The sequence below is a fragment of the Piliocolobus tephrosceles genome, chromosome 9 (assembly GCF_002776525.5).
Source record: "Piliocolobus tephrosceles isolate RC106 chromosome 9, ASM277652v3, whole genome shotgun sequence".
NCBI lineage: Eukaryota > Metazoa > Chordata > Mammalia > Primates > Cercopithecidae > Piliocolobus > Piliocolobus tephrosceles.
Genome location: NC_045442.1, coordinates 60,225,110 through 60,245,473, shown reverse-complemented (window position 1 = coordinate 60,245,473; position 20,364 = coordinate 60,225,110). Strand labels below are relative to the sequence as shown.

The 20,364-nt window shown below is 36.4% G+C and overlaps 1 pseudogene across 1 annotated transcript; it reads right to left on the bottom strand.

Annotated features, from left to right (window-relative positions):
* Positions 1 to 3,912: 3,912 nt before the first annotated feature.
* LOC111537952 lies at positions 3,913 to 4,519 on the bottom strand (annotated as a pseudogene). Its single transcript, XR_002730161.3, has one exon. The product of XR_002730161.3 is annotated as a 40S ribosomal protein S10 pseudogene (transcript).
* Positions 4,520 to 20,364: the final 15,845 nt, after the last annotated feature.

Sequence of the window (20,364 nt, the reverse complement as noted above, 5' to 3'; positions counted from 1 at the left end):
TTAGAAAATACTGCACTAGGGGTATTGTAAGGTACTTTCATAGTTAATTTTGTTATTTTCCTCATAAATTGCTTGCATTTTCAACCAATAAATTCACCTCATTTGAGGTATTAGCTGTCTAGAGATTTGTTTGAATTTCTGTTCACTCATTCAACAATCTTTATTATATCAAATATAACTTTCATAATATCAAATGTGCCATGCATATAGGCATGAAAGATATAATGGGAAACAAAAACAAACATAGTTCTACTTTCAAGGAGTTTAAGGAGAAAAAGGAAGACAATAATTTTTGAAACTTTTATAAAATGTATCACTTCACAAATATAAAGTCATAAAATAACTGCTATAAAGAAAATAAACAAGATGCAGTGACAAAAAATACATGTAACTAATATAAGAGATTTAGTTCAGATGGGGTAGTCAAAGAAGGCGTTTCTGCAAATATGACATCTAAGCCAAGCCTCTATTAGTTGCCTTTTAGTCATTGATCACCTTCTTTTTTATTTTAATGTGGTCTTAACTAGGCCCATGGTTCCCAAGCTAAATATTCTACTTCTCAGTTTCCTTGGCAGCTAGGTATAGCCAAGTGACTAAACTCTCATCAATGGGATAAAAGCAGAAGTGACTGGTGCTTTTTCTAGGTATTGTTCTTAATGCAATTGGACAGGTATTCCCACGATCTTTTTCACCTGCCAGCCAGTTGAGACATAGCATACACTGGGAATCGGACCTAGATATAGAAACTGTGTGTGAGAATCATTGAGCTGCCTACAAACATGCATCACCAACCTAACTTTGGGCTCTCGCTTAAAAAAATATAGAAGCTTTCATATTGTTAAACCATTATATTACAGACGCTCTTTGTTCTGTTTCCAAAATTAAATATTGCAAGAACTTAAAAATGGAAGACCCAAGCCACTGAAGCATGGGGTTATTGGTAGTGATTGAGGGGTTAGGGGTGTTAAAGGCAGAGGGGATGACAGGTACAATGCCCCTAAGGAAGAGAGGATTTTCTAGTGTTTCAGGGAACAAAAGGAGGCTGATGTACCTGGAGTGTAGAAGGCAAATGAAGAATGGAACAAGATGAGATTGGATGATAAGGGTAAAAAGCAAGGCTTATAACAATCGTGTTTTGAATAGGGGTGATAATAATTTTGCCAAGATGGATTGGGAGAACTCATTATATTATGTATTAAACACATTGAGCAGTGTCTGGTATATATTAAGCACTTGATTCTTAGTAGTTATTTCTCTTCCTTTTCTTTGGTTCATTGTGAATCTCCAAACAATCTGCTGTTTCCTCCTGTTTAAAATAAGAGAATTTCTACAGCAGTTCAAACTTTGTCTAGGAACCTTTTTATCTCCTGAATTGATTAAACGATTGACTTCTAAACCCACATGGGACAGATACTTCGCAGTCTTTGTCCTGAATGATGGTTAATATTTTCCTCAATTCTGCATGAAGGATAGACCCACAGAGATGCTGTGAATTTTATTTGCATTAATTTTTGTAAGTGGTCACATCATTCCTTTACTATTTACAACAATTAATATCAACATTTATTTTTGTTTTATTGTTATGAAGTAAAATTTTTTTACCTCATTCAGCTCAAACCACAAACAATATAATCTAATTTACATTCATTCTCATAGCTTATTTCAGCTGTCTTCTGTGCTAAACTTGCCAGTAAATCAACTTTAATATTTAATACTTTACTTTAATATCTGCAAGCAAAAGGTTCTGCTTTTATTTTAATGTCAATATGTCCAGCTTGTATAGGTCTTTAAAATGATTTGCAGCACATCCTACTGGCATGCAGAGATAAAAAAGAAATTACAAATAATAAAACAGAATCTGTTTTCATTGATAGAAATTTCCAGCTGTTTCCTCAAAAACCATCAAATGTAATGAAAGAGTTTTGAAAGATTTTAACACAAAGGTTGCCTAATTAGCTGGATACATTTGTGAAATTATACCACCAGGTTTGTAGACATGCAGCAAAATAGGCTGCTGTTTTTCACTAGGATGAAATTCTAGGAGCACTATAATTTACCTTCTATTATTTTTAGTAGGGATTCAATGAGAACTAACTGCAGGGCTCTAATTTATCAGCATCCTAGAAATATGTTTTCACATTTTCTTTTAATGTACTAATGAAAATCTACACCAAACACATTTAGATGCTTTAATAAATTCTTTGGAGGGATGACAAAATAAAAATTATGTAGGCAATTTGAATAGAACTTGATCCTTAGCTTTAAATAATGACCATTATTTCACTAAACTTAAAGAAAAAACAACACAACACCCACTTCTCTCTGACAAACTGCTCACTGAGCCATCCACTCTAAAGGTCTACCACAGCTCATAAACTATGAATAGGTACAGGAAGAGAAAGCAGGATGTAGCATTTTGGATGACTGGACCATTGATTAAGCCTCAAATTTAACCTTGTCACCTGAAAAAAAAAAAAAAAAAACAGAAGCATTGTTCATTAAATTCCTCTCCAAACTAATAGCAGGAATACTTTCATGGAAATAACTTTTAGTTACTCTGAATAAGAATACTTTAGTAGTATTCTGACCCAGAACATTCCAGTAATGAATCATTCAATATAATTGTGCTTTTCTGATAAGCTGTATATTTAAAACATTTGATTTGGACCTTTACGATCTTTCTTAAATAGAACATACAGAATGGAATTTACTGTTTACTGATGATTGAAGGCCATCATTTTGAAAACAATCATCTCGTCCTGCTATGACAAAGAGATGTTCTCAAAGGCTGTTGGGCTTGACCAACCACTAAATAACACTGGATGACTCTGACTGTGGTGATTTTGAGTCATTGTATATCGTGATTTCCTTGTGATTTTTATTTGCCAGCTGGGCCTGTTTTTTGCTCACACAAACATATGTGACTTTGGAGTCCTACAAAAACATTTTGAATTATTGCTCTGTGCCTTAGTAGCAATAGGACTTCAAACAACTTCCTTACCTTTCAAGGACTCACTTTTCTCAATTACAAAATAGTGTATTATACCATTAGTATGAAGATAAATTAAGATGAGTTGTTAGAATCATTCTTTCTCTATATTTTTTTTCTGTATATGAATTCTAATCAGAACTTTCTGGTAGTATAAGGTTGCCAAGGTTATCTTTCTGAATATTGCTATAATTTCAACCAAAGGCAAAGAAATTGTGTTTTAGTCATCAAAGTAGTCTTACTGCATATAAAATTTAATTTAACTCAATCTCTGAAATATAAGAATATGAAAGACCAGAGAAAGTTTAAAGCTTTCTCAAAGTCATACTGCTAATGGAAGAATCTACAGGTACCAGGTCTTTTTCATGATTTAATTTCAGTACTGTTCATCTACACCTTGCTTAATTCATAGTCTCAACATATTCCAGGTGATATGGGAAAGCCTGTGTATAGGGCTTACATCTTGGCTGCACTTTTGATGAACTAAGATAAAGGAACTGATTAGACTCAGTATTAAATCCTGAGGGAGGCCGGGCGAGGTGGCTCATGTCTGTAATCCCAGCACTTTGGGAGGCTGAGGCAGGCGGATCACGAGGTCAGGAGATTGAGATCATCCTGGCTAACATGGTGAAACCCCATCTCTACTAAAAATACAAAAAAATTAGCTGGACATGGTGGCGGGAGCCTGTAGTCCCAGCTACTTGGGAGGCTTGAGGCAGGAGAATAGTGTGAACCAGGGAGGCGGAGCTTGCAGTGAGCCAAGATCGCGCCACTGCACTCCAGCCTGGGTGACAGAGTGAGACTCTGTCTCAAATAAATAAATAAATAAATAAATAAATAAATAAATAAATAAATCCTGAGGGAAAGCTGGTACCTTCAGAGTCAGAGTCTTCTATCCCTCCAATTGAGGCACATTTCTTTTCTTTTCTTTCTTTTTTTTTTTTTTTTTTTTTTAAGGTTTTTTGGCTGTAAATTTATTCAATGCAAAATAATCCTCTTCAATTTTACTGAGGTGGCTGACCACGTCCACAACCAAATCCGCCTCTAAACTGGAATTCAGTTGCTGACCCAGCCCCAGCCTCGGCTTTCTTGTCGGCACCAGGTGGCACAGCACTCCGTCTGTAGGTATCTCTGTCAGCTTTCCCTCTTGTGAGTCTCGCAGGTCGCTCACCCTCCAGACCTTTAGGCCGAGGCCTGCCAGTCTCTGGACGGCTATGGCGTAGGGTGGCAGGCACAATCTCCGGGGGCAGATGAAGGTAATCACGGAGATACTGGATACCCTCATTGGTAAGGTACCAGTAGAAATGTCTCCAGGCAAACTGTTCCTTCACGTAGCCTCGGGACTTGAGAGACTGCATGGCCTTCATGACATGAAGGTTGGGCACATTCTTGTCTGCCAGCTCCGGGTGCTCAGGCATGTGGACATCCTTCTTGGCCACCATGACTCCCTCCTTAAAAAGGAGTTCGTAAATGGCAATCCGGTGCTTCTTAGGCATCAACATCTCAGCAGCTGCAGGGTCCGGGGCCGGGGCTCGAGGCACATTTCTTTAAACTGAATCCATTGATCTGAGTTCTAGTCTTGATTTTGCCATTTTCTTCCTGAGTGTTCTGAGGCAGGTTGATAAATTTCTCTGGACTTTAATTTTTAATCAATCATAAGTGGCAGTAGAATTAAACAGAAGGGTCTTTTCCAGCTCCAACATTATTTAATTCTGCTGTAATGATCCACATGCTAATGTTACCTAAATGTCCATACCGATCTCCTTAACACCTAGCCTCTAACAGCATCACCCAGTGAATTTTAACAATTGCACATAAGTATGGCATTCCATACTTCTTTGTCTATTGTCGTCAGGTTACAGTTTGAAAGAAAATATAGGAGATAGCATCATATTATTGGTCAGGTTACTTAGGGCTGAAAAAGTTGTGGGGATGTTCATATGTTGCAAAGCGTCTACTTCTGGATGTACCAAGAAGCTTAATATCCAAAATTATCAAATTCAGTACTATTCCCACTTTTCAAGCAATAGTTACCTCTTAATTTAGCCCCTAATAGAAGTCTATAATGTTCATATACTGTGATTAATGAGAGAAGTGATTGGTATGCTTTGTTAGACGATCATCAACTATGTTTGCCAGTGTAAAAGTTCCTAAATTTCATTTTTTAAAGATAGAAGTATTGGAGTAGCAATATTTATTATCTTTGGAAATGAATACACACACAGCTAAAATTTGCTAGGCTCGTATATATCAGGGACATGATCTCTGTTTTATATAGGTTGTCCTCAACAGAAATGTAAATCACAAAAAAATGCCAGTATATTTTATATTTAGCTCTAATCAACTGGGAAAGTAACAAAGACTATGTAGAAACAATCAAGATATGAAAAAAATTAAAGAAATTCCAGTAAGTATGAATTTGTAAGTTTATCTTCCAGAAAACATATCTATGGGTTGTAAATCATTGGTCACTATGTATTATATTTTTTCCTCCTTTTTGAAGTTTGAGGGGTTACTGGAAAAGGGAGTGATGAGGAAGATAGTGACCCAGTTGGTCTTTCTTCAACAACTAATTTGATTGTATTTATGTAGTTTTTTGTGTTTAGCCATTGTACTTGATGTTAGAGGATTCCTAATTTATGAAAGAAAAAATTTTGAGATTGCTTTGGATTAGATGTGGCCAATAAAAATAAAATTATTTTTTATTGAATTTAAGAATCCAGTAATTGATGTCCATTTTTCAAAATATTGCCTCAGCATCAGCAAATATAAATTAAGAGACTTGGGTTTGAATGACTAGCCTCCCCTGGGTTTGAATCCCAGTCATATTACTTACATGCTGATTGACATGAGGCCAGTGACTTATATTTCATGTGCCTCAGTTTTTCTATCTGTAAAATAGGGGTAATAATATTACTTACCTTATAGGATTATTGAGGGCATTAAGTACAAAAATGTGTATAGCGTGAGCAGATTAGCAAATTGCCTGTAATTCTTTGCAACTTCCCTGTAAATCTAAAACTATTCCTAAATAAAATGTCTATTTAAGAATAGTTTTAAAAAAAAGAACAGTATCTTGCATACTATAGTGCTAAATAAATGTTTATTATAATGATTATTATTCAGAGTTTTGTTTTCATGTCCTGGTTCTCCAGTTAATACAGGCAATTTAGCATAATGGTTAAGAGCATATTTTCTCCATCTAAACTTCTTAGGTTAAAATTCTAACTTGGTCACTGACTAGCTGTGTGAACTTGGTAAAGATTCTTAACCCCTCAGTATTTCAGTTTCCCCATCTGCCAAATGTGGGTGATAATAATAGGATCTATTTCCTAGTATTATTGTAAGGAACAAATGGATTTATATTTGGTATATAGTAAATTTTCAATAGTGTTAGAAATTATTATTATTGTTGTTTTTGATGCTACAGGCAAGGTAGATCAATATTTGTCTCTGAATATTAAAAAATATAATGACAATACATTGTGGATTTTACAAGACAGTCTTGATATTTAACAAAAATTGCCCCATTACCCCCTCAAATACCTTGCCAGCTATCATTATTTCCTAGTCAAAATATATGGTTGCTACATTTCTATTTATTGTTCACTGGGAGATAGAGACTTCTTTATAGTCATGCTGTAATTGGACTGGGCAGTAAACCTCATGTTAGACCCCTCTAAGAAAGAATCCACTGGCAAGCCTGCTGGACCTCCTTGGCAGATAAAAAGCAAATCTGACACTGAAATGCCAAGAGGAAGTCATCCAATTCTCTCAACCTGAGTTTGTGATGTTCTCTACTTAACTCCTCAGAGCTGCCAACACCAACTTTTTAAAATTCCCTTGGAACAGGAAATTTACCAAAGCGCTGAAGGAAAAGATGACTTAAAGGTCAATTTTGCATCTTTAAGAGAAGAAGGCTGCCGTTTCACTAGGCCAATGAGAACACGTAACTCAAGTTCTTTGATAAGTGCTTCATCTACCACAGGGCACATCATATCCATAGCAGGCCACTGTGTGACATGTGTTTAGAGCTAGAAAAAGAGAGATTAGTGAATAGAATTTGATCCAGATTTTTTGACAAACATCAGAGCTACTGATGAATCCCAAGTTCTCATGTGAGTTTTGATAGTGAGTTTATTGTGAAAGTAAAAATGTACTTGCCTCTGAGAAGATGACCATAAATAAACTAATTAACTGGCTTTACCTCTAATTCTGCCTGAAGGCACATTTTACCAGCACAATTCGATTGCTTGGGTTCAAAAATTTCTTAGAAGATTGTTTGTCTGAGATATTTCTTACAGCCAAGAACAATGTTTATTGTGTCCTCTTGTCCACACTTGCAGGTGTGGAAGGTTATTAATACTTGAAGGTATTTGGCCTTTCTCTTGGCCATATGGTACTCTTCATGTACTCTGCTGATCCACATTTAGAAATGTCCTGACCTTCCCATTTGCTGAGACTAACAATTGGCAGCAGGTTTTCTACACTCTCCTCTCTGGGTCTAGAAACAAAGTTAGTGGATCTAACTCCATCTAGTTCATGCACAAACTTTGCTTTTGTTTGCCATATTTTTCTAAACACACAATTGGAATAAGTGTTAAAACTAGATTTAAGAAGTAAATTCATTCTGCTAACATGCATTAAGTTCCTTCTATGTGCAAAGCACTTTGTATAATGGAAAATACAACACAATGTTTGCTATCTAGTGAATCAAGACTATGACAAAAATCTTGTATAGAAAGGCTGTAATTATTTGCACCTATAACATGGGTTATTAAGAAATGGTTGCCTAAGGATGGAAGGAGCTCAGAGAATTTCTACAAGCTATTGAATTTCAAATCCTGTTTCTATCACTTATTAGTTGTATGGCCATGCAGGAGTTACTTAACATCTCTCATCCTCAGCTTCATTGCCTTAAATCTATAGTGTTATCTCCAGATTTATTTATTCATAATGTTATTTATGAATCTAGCTCATAGGATTACTGCAAGAATTGATTACGATAATTCACAAAAAAACACTTAGCCTACATTATTAGTATTGGTGTTGTTTTTATTTGACCAAAAGCAAAGCAGATCCAATTTTTTCTAACCCAATAATAAGCATAGGCCAACCACATAACCTCACTGCTTTTAGCTGTCTCTTCGGTCTGATGGGTTAAGGACATTCACCAACTCCCTGTCTCTCAATTTGTGTTTCTCATCCTTACAATAACATCGGGATTTTGAAAAACCTGACATGTATTTGAAATGAAAAGCATTGTTTGCATAGTTTCCCTAGGAAGGAAATACAGTGAATTAACTAAATTCATATCACTGAATAGCCTAAGCCACGTGCTTGTCAAACCATCCCTGGTGACTTAAGAGATAGAGGTAAGATTATTACTTAGGTGAACTTGGAACGTGTTTTTCATTAACCTGCTCATTACATTTGATTAGCAAACAAGCATTGTGTTTCCTCATTATTAATGGTCGGCTAAGAAAATGTGGTACCTGTGAAAGCTGTCTTTTATTATATATGCTAACTTCTTGCAGAGACTGATGAGAAGGAAAGCAAGCAATAACATACAGTAATAGTCTACCCAGGCTATGAACTTAAACACATACGAGTTCTCATTTAGCTTTCACTAAATTTGAATTAAGTCAACACTTTGTATGTACAGAAACCGCATCTCAGATTATCCAAAATATTCTTGATTTCAAATATTTTGACTCATTATCCCTATGAGGTTATTTATATTTGTCAGGCAACAGAACTGATTTTTGATTCATAAAATATGAGAACTCTATTTCCAGACACCCTAATACATGCAGACAAAAAAAGCCTGTTCTGTTTCATCTGCACCCTTGAACACCAGTAATTTTCATTCACCGCTGTTCCAGTTGATGTCAAAAAAACCCACAAAGATTGAAGTTTTAAAGCCTGACCAAGCATGGATATAGCAATGGAGCAAAGAACTTTGTTGCTGTGACCTTTGAAATAGATTAAATGTATTTTCCAAAAGCTTTCTAAAGTATCTAGTAAGAGAGAAAATAAAAAAGATGCAAGCTCTATGTAAGGGCTTCTGTGAAATGCCCATTTTTTCGGTTCTTTTCTTATGAACTGACTGCGGCTGAGAAGGTGACTCTGATTTTGTGTCAGGGTTTCAAAGCCTCTATCTTCTCTGCACTCAAGGCCACTGATGACACCAAAGAACCCAATCGGATGTAGCACTTATTAGAGTTGTTAACCTCCGGCTGAGTCATCAGAGAGCTGTTTCTTTAAGCCACCTCAAAAGATAGCTGGTCATTTTCTCAGACAGTGGGGAACCTGGCCAAAACCCCAGCCGTAACTGCATTCTCTGTGCTCTGACTCCAAAGGCCTTGGTTCATCAAACATCAAACCAATGAAAACCGTTACAGCTGAGAAGATGTATTTGTTCTTAAAGGACAGAGAGTTGCTGTCATTTGAACAGACATGGTATGCCAAGGTACACACTATTTGGATCCAGAAGAGCATAAAAATGTCATATATTCTGAAAAAAAGTGATTTTTTGCAACTCCAATTAGGCCTCTGACCCATTAGCCCTTGACTTCAGATAATCTCTAATGCTCATATCTGTTCCAAACTGCTCTACTCATTCACAGAAAAATCAAGCTGTTCAATTTCATCAACTTTTCTTTTCCCATTTTTGGGAAACAGTATGGAAAAAAGGCCAGATTTGGAATAACAAGACATATGTTTCTGAACATGTTAGAGCATATTTTAATATCTTCAAAAGTGGGACATCATTGCCTAAGAAATTTTCTAAAAATGGAATAAAAAGCTTAGTGTTCAGGAAAGTTCTGCATGATAAAATAAGGAATTGATGACATTTTTGATAAAATACTTTTATTGTGTAGTAAAGTATTTTTTAAATCATTCACACACTAAGGAAATTTAAAAGGGAATTGGTAACAATTATTAAGGTTTAATCAAGCTATTATTTCCATTTTCTTTCATAATCTAGAATTAGACTAATTTTCTTATATTTGGGGTTGGAGCAAAAAAGTAAGAATTCATGTTACTTGGAGAAAGTTATTTGTGGAATACACAAAGGGGGAAACTTGAAGAGCTGGTTAGAATTTCTATGCATGCCACTAACTAAACTGTGAGCAAACTAATTTGTTTTTTGTTTTTTGTTTTTAAGATTCTGTTTGTTTTGTTTTACAGAGTCTATAGCTCCCAGATTACTGCACTTAGTAATTATTGTTATTGTGGCCCACATACTATCCCTGCTGTTGCAGCTGGTGAATTTACCAGTATCCAAGGCTATTTAACAGTCTGTTTTTAATCTATTGGAGTAGAAAGAGCCTTACTCAACTAGTAACTAAGCTTCCATTCCATGTACTACTGATTCTGGTCCTATCCTAACCATGATTTTGCGTTCCTGAAATTAGACTCTTGTTTTCTTTTTCTATACCTGAGCTTTGACTTACTGCCTTAAAGAGATTATTTGTTTTTCTAACCTAGAACTTAGTTCTGCTTTTACCAAAATAATGGGTTAAATAACATGCCAAAACAGATATGTTTATGTACTAACCACCTCATACCTGTGAATGTGACCTTACTTGGAATTAGTGTCCTTATAGATGTAATTAAGGATCCTGAGATGAGATCATTCTGAATTTAGAGTGGGCCCTAATCTAATAACTGGTGTCCTTAAAACAAAAGGGAGAGAAAGATTTGAAACACTCAGAGATACAGAAAAAAAAGGTCATGTGAAGAAAGAGACAAAAACTGAAGGGATATATCTATACGCCAAGGCATGCGAAGAATTGCCAGCAGCCACCAGAAGCTAGGAGAGAGTCATAGAGCAGAGGAATAGAACCTCCAGAAGGAACCAGCCCTGTTGGCACCTTGACTTCAGACATCTGGCCTCCATGACTCTAAGAAAATAAATTTCTGTTATTTTAAACCACCAAGTTTGTTGTAATTTGTTATGGCAGCCCTAGGAAACTAATATAATCAATAACCCTGAGGACTGAAGTCCTCCCATGAACTCTTCACTGCACATGGTGCCTTATGGCAAGAACTACCTAATATCAATCACAATGTACATGTATCTTTTTATATTTTCTGCTCAAACACTTGGCCTGCCTGTCTCCACTATACCCAGCTACCAACCCATTCTGGGCCTTATTGGCATCAACAACTCATCTATCTGGGTATATCCTCTGGGCATGGTGTTCTGCCAGACAACCCTGATTTCTACTGAGCCTGATGCTCAATGGCTCAGTACCACTGAAAGGATAGTTCTGCTTTGAGGAAAAACAAAAAAAAAAAAACAAAAAAAACCCAACCTAACTAGCATCTCTAAAATAAAGAATATAATCGATTTACTTAATGTCACTTGTCCATCCCCAGTCTGGCCAGTTATAGCCAGGAGGATGGAACCAGATGAATCACTGCTTATTCCACAGTATCATGAAAACAGACATTTTGGAAGTGTGTGGGAGGAAAAAGAATTATTAGCAGAGAAAATAAATGGCAACTCTACTATATCCATCCTTGTAAGTGGAAGCTGAGTGACTCATCTTTTCATTGACCAAGTCCTCAAAAGGAAAATTATCTCTGCAACGTCCTGAAATATGTCTCATTTGTTTGGTGTGAAATGACAGCTGCTCATTCATGATGTCTCCTGCTGTCATGGAGTTTACAGTCTAGTAAGAATGATAGTCATTAAATATGTAATTACACATTTAATTTCAGAAGGGGAAGTTTAAGGTATAATAGAGGCGTATAACAACAGAAAGCTAACTTAGAGTCAGAGAGATCAAAATGTGACAAAGACAGAGAGGGGGAACATGTAAGAATACGCTTGAAGAACAGAAATAAGACCAATATTTCTGGTCCACCTTAGTAGTTGGGCTAAACTAGCCTTAGATAACAGTTACTCTAGACCTCTCCTAATAAAGCTTCAAATAAACCTAAAAAGAATCAAATGGGACCACAAACAAACTAACTGCCTAACAGAACAAAACAAAGTTGAAAATTCCATAAAGGAAGACAACAAAATCCAGACACTCAACAACATAAAATTTACAAGGTACAGCATCCAATCAAAAAGTACAAAGATGTTGGAAAATATGACATATAACCAGGAGAAAAAGCAGTCCATAGAAACAGACTAGAAAATAATAAAGATAATGAAATTGGAAGACAAGGGTGTTAAAACAGCTATTAGAAATATGTTCAAGGATTTAAAAAACATGAACAGAGTGAGAAAGGAAATGGAGAATATTTTTAGATGAACCAAATGGAATATCTAGAGAAATAAAAACTTTAGTGGATAAAAGAAGACTTGTTTGGCAGAACCACAGGGCACACAGGAAAAACTGGAATAGGATGCGGCTAGAGAGTTATGTAGACAACTTCTGGAAAAACTTGGAAGCCATGGTATAACTTGGAACTTTACCCTAAGGGATTGGGAAAGTCATGCATATGAAGCAAAAAAGGGACCATTATTGTGGTGAGCTGAAAATACAGCTCTTCCTAATTTAGCTTTTCACCAGACTAGATAGAAAAGAAAATGGAGCTCTTTCTGCTTCATATTAGCAAATCAGTGAACTGGTTCTATGTGGGAAACTGGAGCTCTTAAATAGTTCATTGACAACGCACACTTATGCAGCATCCTGGAGTAGGGAAGTAGGAAGCACTCTCATAGCTCTCGTCTAATGGTTATTGAGTATCTGATATATGCCAAGCTTTCTTCTTGAACTGGAACAGAGCTTTGAACAAAAATGTCTGAGGACCTATCCTCATGGGAGTTTACAGTCATAACAGAAAAGAGGGTGTTCACAGCCATTTTCTTGGTAAGAACTGGCTCAAAAGAGGACAGAAGTTTTAGTTTGGAATACAACAGACTTTAGAGCATGTGAAGTGACGTAGCACCATTTAGTTTCTTGAATATTTAGAAAACTGTTTGGTTGTATTTAAGTGAAATTTTAAACTTTTAAAATTGTGTTATCTTCTCAACCTGATAAGACATGTCTAAGTCACCAATTAAATGGTTCAATTTTTTAAATGAACAAAAGATCAGATGAATTTTACTTTTATTCAACCAATTAAATTTAACCCAAACAAATGAAGTGTCACTCTCAATGGATTGTTTCTTTGCATCAGGCTTTTAGCTAACAGTCTCTTTTGTTTGAAGGTATTGATTTTGATAATATTAAATGACTGCCATTATACTGTCAATAGCTCATGGTGAGGGAAGGGAATAGAAGTTAGAAATCTATTTCACTTGTAGATTTCTTGAATGAGATAAATTAACATTAGGTACAAGTTTATCTATGAGATTTTGTTTTCCAGGAAAAAAAAAAAAAACTTGTTTGCCTGTGAATCTTCTGTTTTTAAAAACATCTTTGTTTAGAGTTTAATCTAGCTAATCTCAATGAAGAGTTTATGCAGTTATCCAAATTACTTAAATTCTCTCTAAACTGTTCAAGTTTGTGACAGAATCTTGGAAGGGTAAGACTTAACCAGCTCTTAATCATTCAAGCTAATGATGGCCTGCAGTGTGTGAAATGTGATGAGCCTCTCAGGCCAAGATCAGTGACATCAGGCTGAGTGTCCAGAGCCAGATGTCGTGACTGAGAACATCCCTGGGATAAAGACAGGAGCTGAGGCTCCATTAATCATCATGATTGAATCCATTTCTTATTCCTCAGGCAGACATTGGGTACTGCTGTGTTGGTAAAGAAACAATAATCTTTTAAATAAAAGCTCGTGGTTTAAGTCGCCTTTTCTTGGAAAACTCCAGAGTTCCTTTATTTTTGCTATAGACTTTGTCTACCAGGTGTTAGATATGAGTTCTAAATTTCTTTACAAAGAATCAATATGTCAATATGTTCAATTATTTACCTTCCACTTTTAAACTTAATTTTCTCATAAAGCAACCTTTTTCGATTACCTGCTCCACCCCGACTCATTTCAATCACCTGCTCCACCCTACTCATTCTTACTACCTTATCCACCCTTACTCATTCCAATTACCTTATCTACCCTGAGTCATTCCTATTACCTTATCCACCCTGACTCATTCCGATTACCTTATCCACCCTGACTCATTCCAATTACCTACTCCATCCTGACTCATTCACATTACCTGCTCTGTCATAACCACTTTTCCCGCCAAACCACTCACCCTGTCACTCTCTTTAAATTAGCCAATCGGAATTAGTTTAGCCTGTGCGGTCTAACCCCAGCCAATAGGGTCATCTGACTTGAAATAAAATGATACTGTGTTGCAATATGAAAGATAAGTAGTATGTAAAGGAAAGTATTCCAGGCAAAGGAAAAGCATGTATAAAAGCACAGAGCTCTGTGAGCTGATGATACATATATTGATGTATAAATGGTCCAGCTTCAAAGGGAGAAGGGCCCAAAGGACAAGAGGTATGAGTTTAGGCTACAGATGGAAAGACAAGACCTAAATGATATTCTGTGTACAGAATAATGGTACTTTAAGCAGCTCTTGAAATCCCATAGCCAAAGTCCCTGGTACATTTTTAATTCAGAATGAGAGATTAAAATATGCTGTTGAGAAAAGAGAAAGGCTTAGATAATACTTAATTCACCAAAAAGGTGCACTGCTAAAAGCATGGGTGAAATAATCCACATCCTGTCTTTTAAATCCTCCAGATATTCCACCAAACAAACCCTAAGAGAGGGCAGGTAAACCGGAGATATTATCACGGAATCACCTAAAGTCTTAATAGTCAAAGTTTTTCCACAAACCAACAGCATCTGTCATCATCTGGGAGCTTATTAGAAATGCAGAACCTCAGGCCACAACCCAGATCTGCCTCGTGAGAATCTGCACTTTAACAAGATCCCCAGGTAATTCTTGTGTACATCAAAATTGGTGACTCACTAATCTACAGAGAGCTTTCAACCCTGGATATACATTAGAAACACCTAGAAAGATTTCAAAACTACCAAGGCCAGGGATCTCCCTTTAGACAGCACAGTTTACCATTCAATCAAGTACATTACCAGGTTTTTTAAACTTGTATCACTAAGCAGAGAACATTTCCAGGCATCAGATAGAAGAGGAAGAATAAATAGATGTTATTGCAGGGGCAAAATGAGGGGTTTGGTTTTAATGTTAATGTATGCTTGTGGGACATACAAAAAGCTATGATAAATGAACGAGCAAATTGACATAAGGATGAGTGAAGGGGATATTTATGTGAAGTTTTTCAGTAATCAACTAGTTATATGAATCTGTGATCCGAGAGAGAAGTCTAGGATAAAGACATAAAACTATGTAGAAATTTTGGAGTCCTCAAGTGCAGAGGTAATCATTGAAAGCATTAAAATAGATAAGAATGTGAATAAAGAGAGAAAAGTAAAGGTCAGGAATAGACTCTCTTGTGTCATAAACTTTTAAAGCGTATGCTCAATAATGAGATCACACTAGAGCATCCAGACAAGAAGATGAGAAATCAAGAGAGAAGAGCACCATATATACTAAGAAGAAAGACAGTTTCAAATGGACATATAAGTAGTGTCAACAACTGCAGCAACATCAGAAGTACAAGATCTCAACAGTATCCTTTTGGCATTGCCACCTAAGAGTTCACATATAACTTTGGCAAGAAGATGGATGGAATGACAGCCAGATGGTAATTCACTGAGGAGTTAATGGAAAATGAGGCAGTAGAAATATTTAGTTTCTATTTCTCTTTCAAAAAGCTTGGCAATAAAGTGAAAATTTAAAATATGGTGATAGCTAGAAGAAGGCGTAGAATTTTAAAACCCTAAGCTGCACTTAGGAAGTCCACAAACTTGTCAGAAGCTTGAGTACTGGATCTACTAATTGCATTGTTTCTAGTGTAAACACACATTTCTCATAAGCATATGTGTTTTTCCATTATAAATGTTTATGCTTCAGTATATTGTTGGGGAATAAAATTGCCTATTCAAACATGTTAGACATAGGTTCTGTGTAGACACAGCTATCATAAAGTTCCACATAAGAGATTATTGCCATAATGTGGTCCCACAGTTTTAAGTTTCTTTTAAATTGGTTGGCCAATTAAATATTTAGATGAAGAGAAACATGACCCTCAGATGGTACTTTATCACTCCACATAAATACTGTGGTTTGGTCATAATGTTTTATGACTTACAGCTGTAGGACCTGGAAAACTATTATTTTGGTGCAACCTACTTTATTATTGTGGGAAAAACGGAGACAAAGAAAGTGAGAAGCAATAGGAAACTGAATTGAAATTAGGGATTCTAAATTTTTAGTCCTAATTAATGAGTTAGATTTGCATATTTTGATTTTTATCAATTAGTTTTACATCAGTCTCCTGATTTTAAATGGTGCAGGAATCCAACGCAGTAGAGAGAAAGGGCATTATCATTAAACTTTTATGAATTTGGAAATTGAAGGGAAGGATGACAAGACCCAGAACACAGGTGACAATGTAAAAAACACTGAAAAGTCACTCCTTTCCTACTTTTAAAATAGAAACAAATATGCATGTCCTTTCAAATTCACACAATTGATTTAATGAGATAATGTACATCAATGCACCATAAACTATTATCTGAATTTAATTCCTAGCATTATTGAGTCATATTTTCAGCACCAAGATAAGCACCTAACACACACACACACACACAAAAACCTTGGAAATTAAACAGAAAGGCTATATCTCTGAAGTAAGTAATGGTGCCCATTGCAAAGGATCATAGATATGTCATAATCATTCTCTAGCTTTCCCTCAAAAGTCTAGTATATACACAGTTTGTATACATTTCTATGTACATAAATTCAAATTGCTTGGTCTTCAGTTGCCTGGGTAAAGTCTTTTCCTAGATTAGGTTAGTCGGAACAATCAATCTTGCCTGAAAAAGACCTTTCAGTTTCTGAATGGACCAAACCTCTACCTGCATACAGGATGATGACAATTTTTGGAGAGTTGTTTTGAAGTAATGGAGCTTTAAATAAATTGTGTCCAGATCCAAGTTTAGACTTTATCCTTCAATATTAAGCCACATTCTCCCTTTCTGTGAAGGAGGAGATATTCACACACACACACAAAAAAAACAGTTATTGAAATACCACTGTGTCACCCCTTTGAGAGCCAAAAGGTTGAGGCCGCTTATATTCCATTGGCCTCCTGGAGCCCAGAGCACTGAACTGGTTCTAGAAGATTTGGCTCCTTGGGTGTAAGAACTGCAAACCAGTACCAAAAGTTATCACACAGTCTCCCCTGCCTCAGGCCATATCCTCGTTGACCACGTTAAAAATGACATCTGATTAATTTAGAAAAAGATTAATCTAATTAATCTAAAGATTAATTTAGAATCTTAAAGTGAACTAAGTCTACCAGGTCTCACCTGTCATCAAAAATTACTTCCTCTATGCTCTGCTTCCTCTTCCTGTTCTACTATTACACTTCCTCCAAAACTTATCAAAACGTGCCAGACAGAAACCTCAAGCCAAATAAATTTCACATATGTGTGTGTGTCTGTGTGTGTGTGTATGTGTATACGTGTGTTTAACAGTGTCTACGGACTTGAGCTTTAAAGTCAGATAGAACCAGATTTAAGTCAAGGCTTTTTGACTTACTAATTCTGTGACCTTGGGTTTGTTATTTAACTTCTCTGAATCTCAGTTTTCCCATCCGAAAAAGATAGCGGTGTTTACTTTTTGCTTTTTGATTTCGGGGGATGGTTAAATGATGTAGTGCATATAAATATATAGCACTGTGCCCAGCACATACGTTATTTTTACTATTCTACCTCCTTTTTAGAAAAACCCTATGCATTTCATAATGATCTCCTTGAAGTGATAGGATAGGCCTTCTTCCATGCCTTCTTACCGTAAATGAGGGAGTACAGTGATGGGTTAAGTGACCCTTCTGTGTCCTCTCATAGATCCCAGTACAAACTTCTTAGTGCTTAGCACTTAGAGTGAAATAATTGGTTTACCTATCTGTCTTTTTAGTAAGCAGTAAATCTCATAAACAAGCTGGATCAACCCAAGTCCCTAGAACAGTGTCAAGCACATAGTCGATACTCAGTAAGTACTAAACTGGATGGAGCTGAACTCACTTGAAAGGTGGGAGACTTTTAATGTGCTTAGGAAATAATGAATGCCCAATTTGGCTAAAATTGAGGAGTACTCAAAGGCTATAAAGGTGACTAGGGTCAAATCTGTGGCCTCCTTGGAAATACTCAGACTACAAACATACAAACATTCTTTGTCCATATTCAATGTCATGTCACTCAGACAACAAAACCTTCTTAGAATTCCATCCTCTTCCTGATAACAAGAGAACATTCTAGTAGACAGAAAGACTCATCTTTCTATAATCCTTCTCAACGCTCCCTTGTCTATCCTTTGGAGCTGGTCAAATTTCCTGTCCTTGTTAGAGCTTGCGAGACCAATTCTCCAGCCAGCTTACTTTACCCAAGAAAACCACAGGCTCAGGGCAGTGGGCACACAAAGTGACTCTGCTGGCCTCGGCTCCTCAGCAATGCCTTCTGTCAGTTTCTTAGCACAGCCCCGCTTCCTGCTTATCTGTTGCAAACCTCCCTGTGTGCTAGGTGGCCTGCTCATCACTGACCACTCTGAAATAAACTCTTGCTGCTATTCAGACTTCAGAAAACTGAAGAAACTTGTATCTGTGATAAGCAGCAAGGTCTCCAACAAACACTGCCATTTGGAACACTGGTTTCTACTAGGTCTCACTTATCATCAAAAATGACAAGCTTCTATGCCTTGCTTCCTTTTCCTCTCTTACTATTCCATTTCTTCCAAAACTGGAACCTTTTACCAAATAAATTCCACCTACATTTTTGCGTGTGTGTGTGTGTGTATAATGGTGTTAAAAGCTTGTACTTTAAAGTCAGATTGAACTAGGATTGAATCCAAGCTATATTACTTACTAACTCTGTGACCTTGGGGAAGTTATTTAATTTCTCTGAGCCCTAATTTCCCCATTTAAAAAGAAAGATAATGGTATGGACTTCTGGATTTTTTGGTGATGATTAAATGACACAAGCACATAGATCAGTTAGCTTTGTGACCAGAATATAATGGCCTCAAAGTCACTTCATACATGCCATGTAAGTGTGTATCAGCAGCCTCAAAGACTATCATTGCACCTCAATTTTAGCTGCTCTGGAGGTTATCTATTACCTATTTTTGATGTGCCACCCCAGAGCTACCAAAATGATTCTGTGATTGACCCATAGGTTATGTTTTAAATTGGACCATGTCTGACATCTACATGTTTTTACAAGAGAAAGTGATAGATAGCCACAATTTTATTTTCATTTGTATGGATTCTCATAAACTTCCTGTCTTTGACTACTGCAGGAGTCCCCTTCAGACCAATTCATCATTGCTATAACATCAAATTCTGTATCTGCATATCATGGCAGTGATTAAAACACAGACACTTTAGCCTAGGCTGAAATCCCCCATCTGCCTATAACTGTCTGTGCAATCTTGAACAAGTTACGTGACCTCTGTCTGCGTCAGTTTCCTTGAATGTAATGAGATCATAGTAATAGTGCCTGCTTTGCAGTATTTTTGTGAGATTAAAATAATAAAAACATTATGTCTGCATGTTCACTTTTACTACTCGTAGAGTATAAATAATTAATACTACAAACATTTGCTAATTGGTGATTATGTGCCACCACTCTATGTAATGCTAAAATAGTCAAAGATGACACAGAACCTGACCACAAAGAGCTTGCACAAAAAAACCCTATCCATATGAACACACACACATAATCACACATTTTAGGCTGTAAGAATGCCTAACATTTTGAAATCTGAGATTGCCAATCTGTTCCCTTTGGCTTCTAATTGTTGTTTGCCTCTTTAATCAATAATAAGTGTGGATTGATATCTGGACCCACCACTTGGACCAGCCTTCCGTAGGGTAGATTCCCAGAAGAATATGGACTATAACCACCTCCCATTACTTATTACTGAGGTCCCTGCATCAAATCCCATTCTTTACTAATCAAATCATTGTCTAAAGTCCAAAAGTTATCAAAGATCAACAACTTCAATCAATTCTTAATTTTATGAATGGAGACATGGAGGACCCTCAATTTGAGTAAACAAAGAATAAAATTATGTGTGACTTCCTCTGAATTGCTTGAACCATTTCTAGTTTACAGACTATGATGGAAGTGGCATTCTAACCTGGATATAATTTCTGGAAACTGAATAACAACAAGTTCATGGACAAAGTCAGTGTTCCACCATTTGTGAAATGGGAGAGGATTCTCTTTACAAAACACCTGCTACCGCTCTTAGCGCCTGACTGGGCCCCCTGCCCTTTGCAGGCAGCAGTGCCTTGCACTTT